Source organism: Magallana gigas, chromosome 9 (assembly GCF_963853765.1).
Source record: "Magallana gigas chromosome 9, xbMagGiga1.1, whole genome shotgun sequence".
Taxonomy (NCBI): domain Eukaryota; kingdom Metazoa; phylum Mollusca; class Bivalvia; order Ostreida; family Ostreidae; genus Magallana; species Magallana gigas.
The window spans coordinates 11,951,019-11,964,393 of NC_088861.1; the positions used below are offsets into that span (position 1 = coordinate 11,951,019).

The 13,375-nt window shown below is 30.9% G+C and overlaps 1 long non-coding RNA gene across 1 annotated transcript; it reads left to right on the forward strand.

The window, feature by feature from the left end:
- Positions 1–10,407: 10,407 nt before the first annotated feature.
- LOC136271723 (uncharacterized) lies at positions 10,408–12,580 on the forward strand. The gene is made up of 3 exons (XR_010709682.1): positions 10,408–11,065; positions 12,156–12,211; positions 12,381–12,580. It is a non-coding gene; the product is annotated as an uncharacterized lncRNA (long non-coding RNA).
- The last annotated feature ends 795 nt before the right edge of the window (positions 12,581–13,375 follow it).

Consider the following 13,375-nt stretch of genomic DNA (forward strand, 5'->3'; position numbering starts at 1 on the left):
GCATGATATAAAGAACAGTGTGGTTACCTTGACTTTTTAAAAAAGTGAAGTGCATTCGTTCGATTAAAATTATCTAAAAACACGTAGCAGCAATTATTTATAAATGAATTTTTGAAACAGGAATAAAGCATGTTTTGAAAAAAAAATTCGTATTACATCGATTATTATATCATATTAACTAAATATATCTGCAATTTTTTAATTATAGTCAAAAGAGAGTAGTTAATTTTTTTTAGAAATTTGTGCACAAAAGGAATGTCTGTTAAACGCACATGATATTTGTTTGTAAAATTCATTTGTAAAAGTGTCAGCTACGTTTGACCTTCTTATGAATTTTTTACTCTTAACCACTCCTTAAAATATGTAATGAAAATACAAGGCTATTAACACAAGTAGAAAATAATGTTCAAAGCAAACAAATTAAAGATAAGATTTAGAATTTCACATTGGTATTTTAATAGCATTTAAACGTAGCTGTTTTTGCAAAACAAGTACACCAGGCGTTATCTTTAGCAAAACAATTGTCGCTTTGGTTAAAAACAAGGAAATATTATTTCTATGCGTAGCGTTATGCATATGTGTTTTGAATATGATTTTATCAAAATTGACACTTTTCTTTTTGAAGATTTTTTTAATACAAACTTTTTGTCATGAAAGAACAGTAAAAACGCAACTTCGAATAATTCATTAGAATCACATGCGTCGTTTGCCGCGTTATAACTAGTCATTGACTCCGTCATTCCTGCCTTTGGAAATTCTATGTTTTTTGGTTTTTTAAATAATACTATATCTAAATAAATACATTAATTATTTTTTTAAAAATTCATATAATGCAGCTTTGTTTTATTGATACCATTAAGGATAAAATGATTTTCTGCAAGAAAGAATTGCATGTTGAGGTCAGTTAAAAAACTTGTCTACACATTTTTATGCTTAAATCTGGAATTGTTATTTGTTTGGCTATTTAATATAAGTTTTCCCAACAATCTTTACCCCTGTTTTCGTACAAAATCAATGGCGTGTAGAACATCAATATCAAGAATCCTAAATATTTATGAATGAGCTTTTTCTTAAATTCCTGTATTATATAATTTTTTAAGCTGATTTTTCTGTCTGGTACTTCGTTTTGAACATAAATAAACGGTTTCTAGCACATCCATTTTAGGTTTAAATCTTGCGTTTTCTTGTCAACATTCAAAATGTAAAAAAAAAGGAAAAGAAAATCAAAACATGTCCTGATCTTATGACTTATGACCTCTTTTTCTCGCTTATAACTCGACGACTTACTTTTGACTACTAGAAATGCCTTAATAAGCATTGTAAGCATTACAAAAGGGAAACAATGAATTTTTACCGTAATCGTGACCATGCCCCTTTAAATGTGAGGTTCTGGTTACTTACGATTGATGTACTTAAATGCGTTTTTAAATTTTTAAATAAATGGCTTTATTGATACATATTCAAGGACAAATGAAATTGATTTATTTATATTACATTGTGAATACTTACGCCTTTTACTTGTCAAAATTTTCACTTATCTAAAAGTAAAAGTTTCTAAATAGTGGCTTAGTTACGATATACATCAGCTTTACGAAATGTTTTGCCAGTCTCTATTTTGAAGTCTACAGTTGATATAAAATTGCACACGCTAAATAGTTGGGATTGTTAAAGAACTTTATGGTTTTAATTAGTTATTGTATCTTTCATCGTCTGTTTAATATTACAGCCACGCGTATTGGTATACATCGGTATTATCCCTTCATTTGAATCATGACATTTGACCTTCATTCACTTGGGTTTTTTCCTATTTAAATACTTACATTGCACATATCAAAAACCAGAATTCAAATGATGTGTGCATTTTGTATTCAGCGAATAGGATTTCATTTATCATATGAGTTCACTTGGATGGATTTCTTTTCGCGTTCGGAAGACAGAAAATTTAAGATGCTTGGACTAGAATGATAAGGCAAGTGAAAAATACAAAATTTTCTTTTTTCCCCTTTTACTTCACCATGACAACAGACCTGGTTTCCAAGAACTAGTACATGTGTCCCTTGAATAAAACACAAAAATGCAGCGGAATTTATTTTGTATGTCGTAGTCTTCTCAACCTCAAACAAAACGGTGCTTTTGTTATAAAATTAGATGCATATTTATATGAAGTATAAGATATTTTTCTCGTGTTATTATTGATCTAAAATTGATTATAAACTATAAAAAATCGAAATAAGTTATAAAACCCTGAAACGGTGTTTGCATTCATATATGCACCGCTAGTATAACGTATTTTCGTTTCCGTTGTTTTTCTTTTCTTTTATGAAGCCTTTGCAGCCATGTCGTTATTATGTTCAGAGGAAGAAGTATCAGTTGTGTTGTGATAACAATTATAGCCTGTTATTCATTTGAGATTAACTTGTATTTTAATAAAAAATTAGTTTGTTATTGCAGGTTATTAATTACCACAGATCTAAAGGTAAGGATAATTTATACACAACCTCTACTGCTTTAAACTTACATCACCACCTCCGTATCCACCATTTAACTTCGATTTTTGTACCACTCTTGAATAATAAAGTAATGTGTGATATTGTTTGATGATTTGCATTCCCATATATTTATGAATTGATAATTATGATTTATTAGAAAATATGAATGATATTTAACTGACCAAATATTCATATTCGAAACACTATATTAAAATATTTCCCATTTAAACAAAAACATTGATAACAATTTCTACTTTATTTCCTGATCATTCAGTTCTTCTTATGTCAATTACATTTATAAAAAAAAACCAAAAAAAAAACAAAAAAACAAAACAAAACAACACATTTCTGTCAACTGTATTACATGTAATCATTAATATCACACATACAAATTCACAAGCCAGTCACAAGTGTTTTAAGTCACATGGCACAACCACATTATTTATTGTAAATGATGAATTCGACATTGCGAGTAAAAGGAATTTTCGAATGAAAAACTTCCAATAAATAATACATCCATATTTGCTAATGAGTCTTTCATTTCGGTAGGACGAAGTTAGGATAACCAATAGTTAAACTGGACAAGTTTGGAGACGATGTATCGTCTGTACTTGGAAAATATTTTTAAAAACAAACTAAAAAATTAATGTGTTTTGAATGTGTACTCAAAGGTAAATGTTCAAATAAAATACAGTGTATTTATATTTTTCAAGATAATTTCAGAAATAAAACGTAAATATAATCGTAATTGATGTGAAAAGTCTGGCAACAGAAAATAAAGTCCAGCTTTGTATTTTTAAATGTTTTTTTGCCAAAGGGTAATTGAAGAAAACATAGAAGTCTATATAATGAAATAGACGATCATAACTATGTAGGAGTCCCTGGTAGTACGTATTAACATCTTTTGGTATTTCGATTTGGTATCATATACAATATCTACAATTTCATTTTTTCACCATCTACATTCACACAAAAAATAATTTTTATTATTTCACATTTATTTTTTGGGGGTAGTGAAAATTTATCTTTATCTAACCATTATCTGCTCACGTCTCCAAATTTAGACAGTGTTTTCCATACTATTGCTAATTGATAATTCATAATGAATCAATTGGTTGTGCAATCATTATATTAACTAATTATGGTGGGTTTTTTTCTCAGAGAATAATTAGCATGGTCTTCGAATAATCACTGGTATAACTGTCTTATTAATCATAACATTAACCTGTTACTTGAATACATATTTAAGCACTTCAATACAAGTGCTTTAAATCGAGAGAGAAAAACTCAAGTATTTTTATTTCATAAATATCTTGGAACATTAACTTAACATTCCATGTATATGTTTCATAAATCAATCATTCTTAAGAATGTATCCGATGCTGCGAAACATCGCAGTGCGAACCATCTCAGTGAGAAACATGTTAAGGAGCAAAACATCCCGTACCCATACTCTGTCTTAGTACTTTGATTGACCTGATTATATAAAGATTTTCTTAGACAGCAATTATTATATCCGATGCTTTACCGGGTATACTGTAGACTGGGCAAACTGTCACCGCAGACGTCCTGGTACTGGGTTCCTGTTAATATTGGAAAACAGGTTCCTCAATCTTCTGCAGATTTACTACGCCCGGATTCCAAATTAATTCCCAAGATACCAATAGTGCTGGTAAAACTATTTCCTATTCCTACCCTGGCCTTTCCTTACGTTTACCTTTTTACAATTCTCCTTAGTACAAGCTTCTCTGCTGTGTTGCCTTTAAGCTTCTCAGCCAGTCCGCCTCAGCTGCAGGCTGCGCTTACTTATAAAACCTTTGGGCAGTTCGTTCTAAGGGGTGTCAGGTTATTCCATTTTTATGGGTGCGTTCAATTTGTTTCACTGTTAATTCTTTTGAATGGATTCGATTAATGCTACATATGTGCATCTATTTACTCGAAATGACCCAATTAATGAACTTAAATGGACCTAAAGTTAACGAAGAAATTAATTTGAAACAACTCGTTTAAACTAATCGGGTTTGCCCTTTAAAAATTGTTAAGGCAAATTGTCTCCACTCCACTTTAGCACATAAAACGACCATTGTTTCAATATTTGTGGTGTCGGTAGGGGACATGTATTACTTGTGCACACTCTCATGATGCTTGTTATTATAGTAAATACATACTGATATGAAATGAAAGTTCTAATTACACTATAGCTTCCTTCATTTTGGCACGTGCAGTAGAAAACAAGTATTAATTCAAAAGAGCAGGAACAGTTTTTAAACTTACGTATTATTTGTTGTCTGCGATGTTTTGTTTTTGCACCGATTAATTGAGAGAGAGAGAGAGAAAGAGAGGGAGAGAGAGAGAGAAAGAGAAAGAGAGAGAGAGAGAGAGAGAGAGAAAGAAGGAGTCTCAGGCAGACTGATATACACAAACAGAAAGAGGCTATGATTAAAGCGTACTATACAGTTTTGTACACTTCTCCTAAAAATGTGGTCAAACACTCAAACAGGGCGGACTACGTTTATTAGGGTTTTGAAAGAGTGGATGTAATGTCCAAACATTTAGAACCGACTCCTGAGATGTGTTTATTTATGCGTTTATATTCAAGCTATTAAGCGCTCTCTGACTGCCCATGTTCTCACGGGTAAATCTATGTACAATCCCAACATCTGCTATCATTTGCAAATATCACTTCATTTAATAAATAGTTAGCAAACCATACAGACATGTTTCTTACGCTCTCTCCAATACATTACACTAGCTTTCTGAAATAGGCAATGAGGGGTAAACAGATAAATAGTTATGTTGGAAATGTCAATGTATATATTAAATAAGCTATATTTAGTTAAATTGTATATCATTATCGAGTTTTAAATAGTGTGCATATGGCAGAAGTCAAAGACAACAAATTAAAATATATTCTATAGTTCATTTTTCTACCCATGTCCATCAGAAACAAAGTAAATTAAACACAGCTGTGGTTACATGTAATAAACTCCGGGTTTAAACTATTCATAGGGAAACATCCCCATGTTTAAACGCATAAATGGGGAATGCACACAGAACGAACCAGAAAAATCTCTTAGATCCGCCAAACACACTGCATATTTCTAGCTAAATATATATTATTTGTGTAAAAATGAATACAAATAATCATTTATGTAAGGCTAAAATAACATTTATATATAAATTCAAGATCATTTGCAGTCTTTATTTGCAATTATTTGCTATCGCTTAATAGGCACGCAGCATCAGACAGGTCCGGGGGTGTATATATGCACCCGCCTTTCTTGGCTGGAAACATTTTTCTTAAATTTACATATAGAAAATTTAATTATCAAGTGCCCCCCCCCCACTTTTTGGGAAAGATGTAAGAAATGGAAGTGAACATAAGGACATTAACAGTGAAAATGAAGTTATAGGTATACGCTACCTCCAACCCGACCCCCTCCCACCCCATGCATCAGGGTTTTCGTTATTTGCGAATTTGGATTTTGATTCATTTTTAATTTATTGATATATTTTATGCTTATTCAGATATATTTGGAAAATATACTGACTCCAACCCACCCCCAACTTTCAAAAACAATGAAGTTCAATTATTTGTTTGGTTACTTTAGATATTCAGACGCAATGGAAGAAATTTAAACTAAAAATAATTAACAATACTTTACCACAATAAGCTTGTTGCTAGATCCTAAAAAAAATACGGAACGGAAAACTGAAATTCTTACACCAGATTTATTATGATATTGTGAAATATTTTATTCCAAACTTGATTTTCCAAAAAATGGCACAAATAATAAAAGAATATGGGGGCAATCGTACCTATGCTTCCTATGACCGATTATTCCAAAACTGCCAAAATTATAGCAGTCAGGGTTTGATACATACTAATTTAGGCACAGTACATGCACAACACTACACTTTTGTTATCATTATGCTGACTGTTTGGCTGATGTTTTAATTTGTTCAAAGTTTATGTTGATTAGAAACTTTAACTTTAAAATCCCCGGCAATAATGAGGCATTTTTAGAAAGATTAATAATTCGAATTCCTTGATGTCGTATGTATTTACGTTTTAAGTTCAAGCCTCGGTCGGGGTGGAAGGTGGAGCTCCAACAGAGTGAATTTCTCTGTGCTTTATATATATCTATATCATTCACTATGGGCAGGTATATGTCAATTTGAGAAATATTGCAATGTTTGTGCTTTTATATATATATATATATATATATATATATATATATATATATATATATATATATATATATATATATATACTAGTATATATTTATTTATTTATTTATTTTTTTTTTTAGGGATAGGGTAATTGTAATTTGTAATGATAATTGAGTGTAATTAACTACAAATTTTGATGTAACTGTAAGTAATGTGTAATTGGCCAAATTCAATACATGTAATGGTAATTAAATAAATTACTTTCAAAAAAGGCATGTAATTTCAATAACTTTACACTTACTTTCAATTACAAACTTATGTACATAAAAATAATGAAATAGTTCACTGCCTATGGCATTGTTTCCTACACTATCGACGGTCCAAGGTCAAGCAAGGAAGAGTAGTAAAAATCATTGAACTATTAATTTATCATTTATTATACTAAATATTTTTCAAAATGAATTTTTTCAGTGATTCAATATTTAATCATACGTTTTCCCACATTTTATTAAGCACATGTATTTGATGATTTGCCTGATCTATTTTCTTTATAAAAAATACTTATTTTCATTCTTATTGGAATAAATAGTGTGTCAATTATCATTGAATTCGTTAAACAAAAAATAACTGTTTAATTAACAAACAAAATCAGTGTTTTCTAAATTATATAAACTATCAAGTAATGCTTTGTAATTGATAGCCTAAAATGTATGGCTTCAAATGGGTTTTAAGTTTTCGATGCCAAACATGTCCACAGGGTGTGTTCCCTTATTGCAAACATTTGATAATTAGGTATAAAACAACAGGTGTGAATTATGTTTTGATAACAATAATAGTCTGCCCCCTACCTGATATTAACCTGTATTTTTGGCATCGTATTTATAAAGAAAAAAATAGTGGAGATTAATGATTAGGAGAACATTTTTAGATAAAAGTTTTGCATGCAGGAAATACTTTAGTTGACATGATAGGTGTAGATTAGGGGATATTTAAATGTTTATTAAATATCAAGGTGGTACATGTATGGGACACCTCCATATTGTGATTACCTGCGTCTTAAAATAAACATTAAAACCACATTTATATTTTTTTCTTTCCAAAACTTGTTTCCTATCAGAGTAGTTAACAAATTCTAAAAGAGTGAAAGTATTCTGATTGTAACAAAATTGTATTCATATTATAGACATCCTTCAATGTTTATACATATGTTGTAGGTACCGGTACAACATGGTTTTATTAAATTTTGATGAAAATATAATTTGTAATTTGATTCATTTCATCTGCAAAGAAATTTTAATTCAATTAATTACATTTGAAAACTCTTGTAATTGTAATGGTAATTTAATTGAAGTATATAAGCAATGCCAAGTAATTGTAATTTAATTAATTACTTTCTATTGTAATTGACACCATCCCTGATATATATATATATATATATATATATATATATATATATATATATATATATATATATATATATATATATATATATATATAAGGACACTGTCGGCACTTCGTGATTTCGTTCTACATATATGCCGTGCTCTATTTCGGCATAGTTTGCTTACGCTATATAAACCTAGCTTTTGTAAACTATGACAGAATATATGAGCATTGAATCCATGTATATACAGACAAATTGATAGAAGGCATACTAATATGCATTATAAATTTATTTCTTATCTCAGGAAAAAAAAAGAAATTACATTATTTATAATTAATGCTAGTTTTAATTCACATGCATCAAAGTCTTTGAAAGGTTAATGTGGTGAAAATCAGGGTTATCATAAAACTTTAACTCAGATCAGAGTTGTATTCCGCCCAGGTTTATACTGTATATTAACGTTAGGGCTTAAAGTTTTTACATGTAGTAGATATTGCTAAAACAGAAATTCAAATCAACTTATTGAAAGCATAAAACGAATGCTATATTCTACATATATTAGATAATTATTCTAATACATGTAAGCTACATGTACATAACAAATTCATATCTACAGATATAACCAAAGTACGTTCAGAACGTCCAGATAAAATTTGGTCGGATTGTGGAGAGGTTCTTTATTCTGATTACAAAATCGGGCATAATTTTTTCCTTGACGGATGGCATTAAGATTTCCAAGAGGAAGACAATTTATTACTGGAGAAGACCTTGAATGCCCGCCGAGAAAAAAACAATATACTTCCTGTGTTGTTTAGAATGGCCAGTTTTCGCAGATATTAATTTTTATGAAATCAAAGTGTTTTTGTTTTAAACTGTATTTCGATGCTCCAAACATTCGCCTGACAAGAAATCCGTACGCATCTTGTTTATAGTAGAAATTTGCCCTGATTTCGTAAAATAAAATCAAAGTACTGAAAGTACTGGAAAGCGCTAAGCCGGGAAGAAGCTGTTAAATCATACCGAATGTTATGAAAATACATGTTAAGAATCATATTTGAATCGGGGTTTGTTCGTTATTGCAAAATTTTCACGTACTCAGGATTAAGATGATATAGAATTTGGATATGCCATAGTTATAGAATACACAAATCTTTTTAATGATTAATGCATGCTGTCGTGTTACAGTGAAAACAGAATGCTGATGACTTTAAAAAAAATCATAACCACAGCATTTAATGTAAGCAATTAATGTAAGTGTTTCTCTATTTTTGAAGCATAAAATGTTTTATCAATTTGACTGTAAATCAAAGTTTCCAATTTACAAATTATAATAATCTGCATTATAGCATGTTTACAAAGATCATGATTGATTTTAAAATTTTAGAACAAATGTATCTGCATGCAGGATAACTTGAAGATATTAAGTTTTCCCTACTGCATAATTTTGAGTTCTCCCGAGTACGACTTCTCCAGGGTACGACTTCTTTAGCATCCGCCAGTAGGTGGCGGTATTTCGGAAATGCGAAAACGAAAGTGGAAGTAGGATAAGAAATCTGGCGACAAAAAAGCGCTGCAGCTATGCTTAGCGCTTTAAAAATATACCAACTCATTAACTGTTATGATTTAGCACATGGAAAAACTGTGGTATTAAATAAACAAATAAATCATACCAAAAAAAAATTGATACCCCCCGCTAAGAAAAAAGCATAACTCATGTATTTTTTTCTATTATAAAAATATTGGATGAATTTCATCGTCAATTTGCTATAAATAAAATTGCTTTATTTTTTAAAAACTGTTAATGCTAATATGAGTACACCAATTAATTTCTATTCTCTAAATTCCAGTTTATTTCGAGCAAATATTAATGCATAAGGACATCTGCATCCTTACGTTGACAAACATGACTTGAATCAAACAAAAATCAACATGGCTAGTAGCCATTTAATATAAATAATAAAATCGGGGAGGCCATTTTCAAAAAGAAGGTGATAAGAATCTAAAAAAAATTGATGTGGTCTGAGACAAGCTGGCTTTGTGTCAAATTTTAGTTTCTAATAATTTCCATTAATACAAGACATGACACAGACAGAAATTAATCATTTTTTAAACAATGACCTTGAACTTCCTCCATTGACCTTGGGTTAAGGTCATGACACACCCTCAGGTTATAAGCAATTTTTATGTGAATTTAGAATATCTAATATTTGTTCATACGAAAGATATGGACTGGACACGAATTTTGCAATTTTTATGCCAGTGACCTTGACCTTGCCCAAAGGACCTTGGATTAAGGTCAGGACAATTCGTAGGTCATAAGCAACTTTTGTGTGAAGTAAGAACTTCCAATGTTTCTCCATAAGAAAGATATAGACCGGAAACGATTTTTTGCAGTTTTTTCTAATAGTGACCTTGACTTTGCGCTTATGACCTTGGTTCAAGGTCAGGACAACCTTAAGGTCATAAGCAAATTTTGTGTGAAGTAAGAACTTCCAATGTTTCTTCATAAGAAAGATATGGACCGGACACGAGTCTGCTCTTTTTCTAGCAGTGACCTTGACCTTGATCAAATGACCTTGGTTCAACGTCATGACACACTTTTAGGTGATAAGCGATCTTTGTGTGAAGTAAGAAGATCTCAGCTTTGTTAAGAAAGGTAACAGAATTCTACCACGTGTGATTTAGAAAAAAATTGCATAAGCCCCGCCCCTTATTCATGAGGTTTTACGAGACATGGGTATATCGGTAATTAACAAAGATCTACCAAAATGAATATGACTAATTATTGGATTAGACTGTCTCAATAAAAGTGTACTGAAACAAAACAGAAAATGTTCTTTGTTTATCGCAAAATCATAAAATTCCTAAGTCGTCTGATGACGTAATGAGGTTGACTACGTCACATCGGCGCTTGCAGCTGTGATCAGAATACACATGAGGACTTCAGTGATATATCTGGGAATTTAACTCATTTACAACCAACGTGGACGGACATCAAGATAGGATTCAATTGCAGAAGGTAGGATTTATATGTAATTTCCCTAGATCTTGTTTTATATTATCCAATACTGTGGGATGAAACAAAAACGAAGCGAAATTGCTCGGCTTCGATTTTGTTAACTTTTTAACATTTGTTTTTCATGTTAAATTGTGTTTAAACATCAGTTTGGTGACTCAGTCAGGCTAAGTAAATGTTATGCGTTCCGCTAATTTTGATCATAAAGTGTATTGAGGCTCATTGTAGCTTTTTAATGGTCTCATGTCGCGATAATATTATAGCTTGCATTTCCTCATGTTCAAAGAAAATGTAGACAATGGAAAATCCAAACACTGTATGTGCTAGCACTACAAAGGTCACTCTGAGGATCTGAATGGAATATAGACAAGATATATCCAATAAACGACGAAACAAGACAGACTGATATCCAGGCGCAGATACTTAAAAAATTCCTCAATAATTGTAGACCGTTTTCCAATGTTTGTTATAACATCGCATATGCGCAAACCACACACTGGGGCAAATCGAGCAATGTCAATTATCGCATGGATATTAGAAACGGTGCGTTTTTGTAGGAACGGATGGAAACGTTGTAACTTTCTTGGATTTACTATCATTTTTTAGCTACTGTGTTGATTGTAGTGACGCCGGGGTTTCAAGAAGATGCAGACGTTATGCACTCTGTTTGAACGAAACACGCGTTCGATGTGCATGCGAAGCAAGGCAGAATTGTCTTTGCAAAATAATACGGATACCTTGGACATCCTTTCAAAGAAGAGATATATTTTGTATTTCATTGATCGTTGTTTTCTTTATTCTTTACTACTACACTTTACTACAATGTGTAGTTCATGCATTTAGAAGTCCGCGCAACCTGAATGCCTCGATCGGAAAACAACCGACCGTAACTTTCTCAACCGGTATATATACCCCAGTGGCAGTAGAGGAGCGATCGAAACTAATATGGCGACCAAATGCTTTTACGAATTTATGTCAGCTTTAATGAAATCAAAACTGCTACATGTATTAGTATGCATAATAATTGAGTAATTTGCAAGTTTTATGTAATGTTTAGCACAATAGTTTGCTAGTTATACATATTCATTTTCAGGGTTATTTAAGCAATAAATGGTCCACTGCTGACAATTTTTGGGGTGTTAATAAAAAGTAGGTACTCTATAAATACCCGGTATTTCTTTTAATCACTAACTTCATGTATATTTGTTTTTTTTTTTTAAATTTCATGCATATTACTATATAAGATAACCTATCATAATATTTTTCATTGATACCTATTGAAATTAAATTTAAAATTGATCAATATTCATCACTTCAGACATTTGGTTTTCCTATCAACCGCACGGCCTCTTAATATCAAAAAGACAGAAGAAAAGATGAACTGTGCACGAAGATTGGTCAATTTTCATAAATTCTACATCATGACTATCTGAAAACACTAGTCTTGTTGAACAGTTTGCCACAGAAAAGCATTCTGTATAGTATTTGTCAAGTTTATTTTTATAATAAATTCTTGATAAAAATTGATTTTTCTTGCTTTCTTTATCTATTAAAAAAAAATATAAATTTTATAATTAAAAGTAAACCTGATCAAATATTGAAAGTATTTCATATTTATTTACCAGCAAAATAACATAAACCATTATGAGACATAAATGTGTAAATTACAAACTAAACACTTTACCATATTACCCCCCCCCCCCCCCCCGCCCTTATAAAGGCAAAAGATGAATTAATTTTCCCAATTTCAACAATTTGGTAATGATGACTAGTGTGAACAGAAACAACATTCTAACATTATTTTAGTGAAATTCGCAGCTTTTAATTATTTTATAAATGAAAATTAAAATCATAATCTTATAATTAGTCAGTGTTACGTTTGATTTCACGCAAATGACACCGAAAATGAAATGGACCAGATAAAATGCAGTAGTGCAAGAGCATAAACTTGATGAAATAAATTAAAAATTTACATGTCTTACCATTATATCCCCATTATACATGTATCAACATGTTCTGGGAGCTGTATGAAAAGCTACGCATTTCATATAAATAAGTGTTAATTGTGGGAATTCCTTGCAAAATGCTGTTCATTGACTGTTATGTTTATTTTAATACTTATTCTTACTTGTGTGATCTTTCTGTTGTTATTCTTTAGACTTTTGAAATCATAAGTCAGTTGGAGTTTTATTATATTTATTAAGCACTGTAATCGTATAGTGGTATAAAAGCAATATATAATCAATCTGCTATCAATCCCAAATCTATCTACTTATTATTAATCAAATCATGAGTATAAAAATCAATAAAATA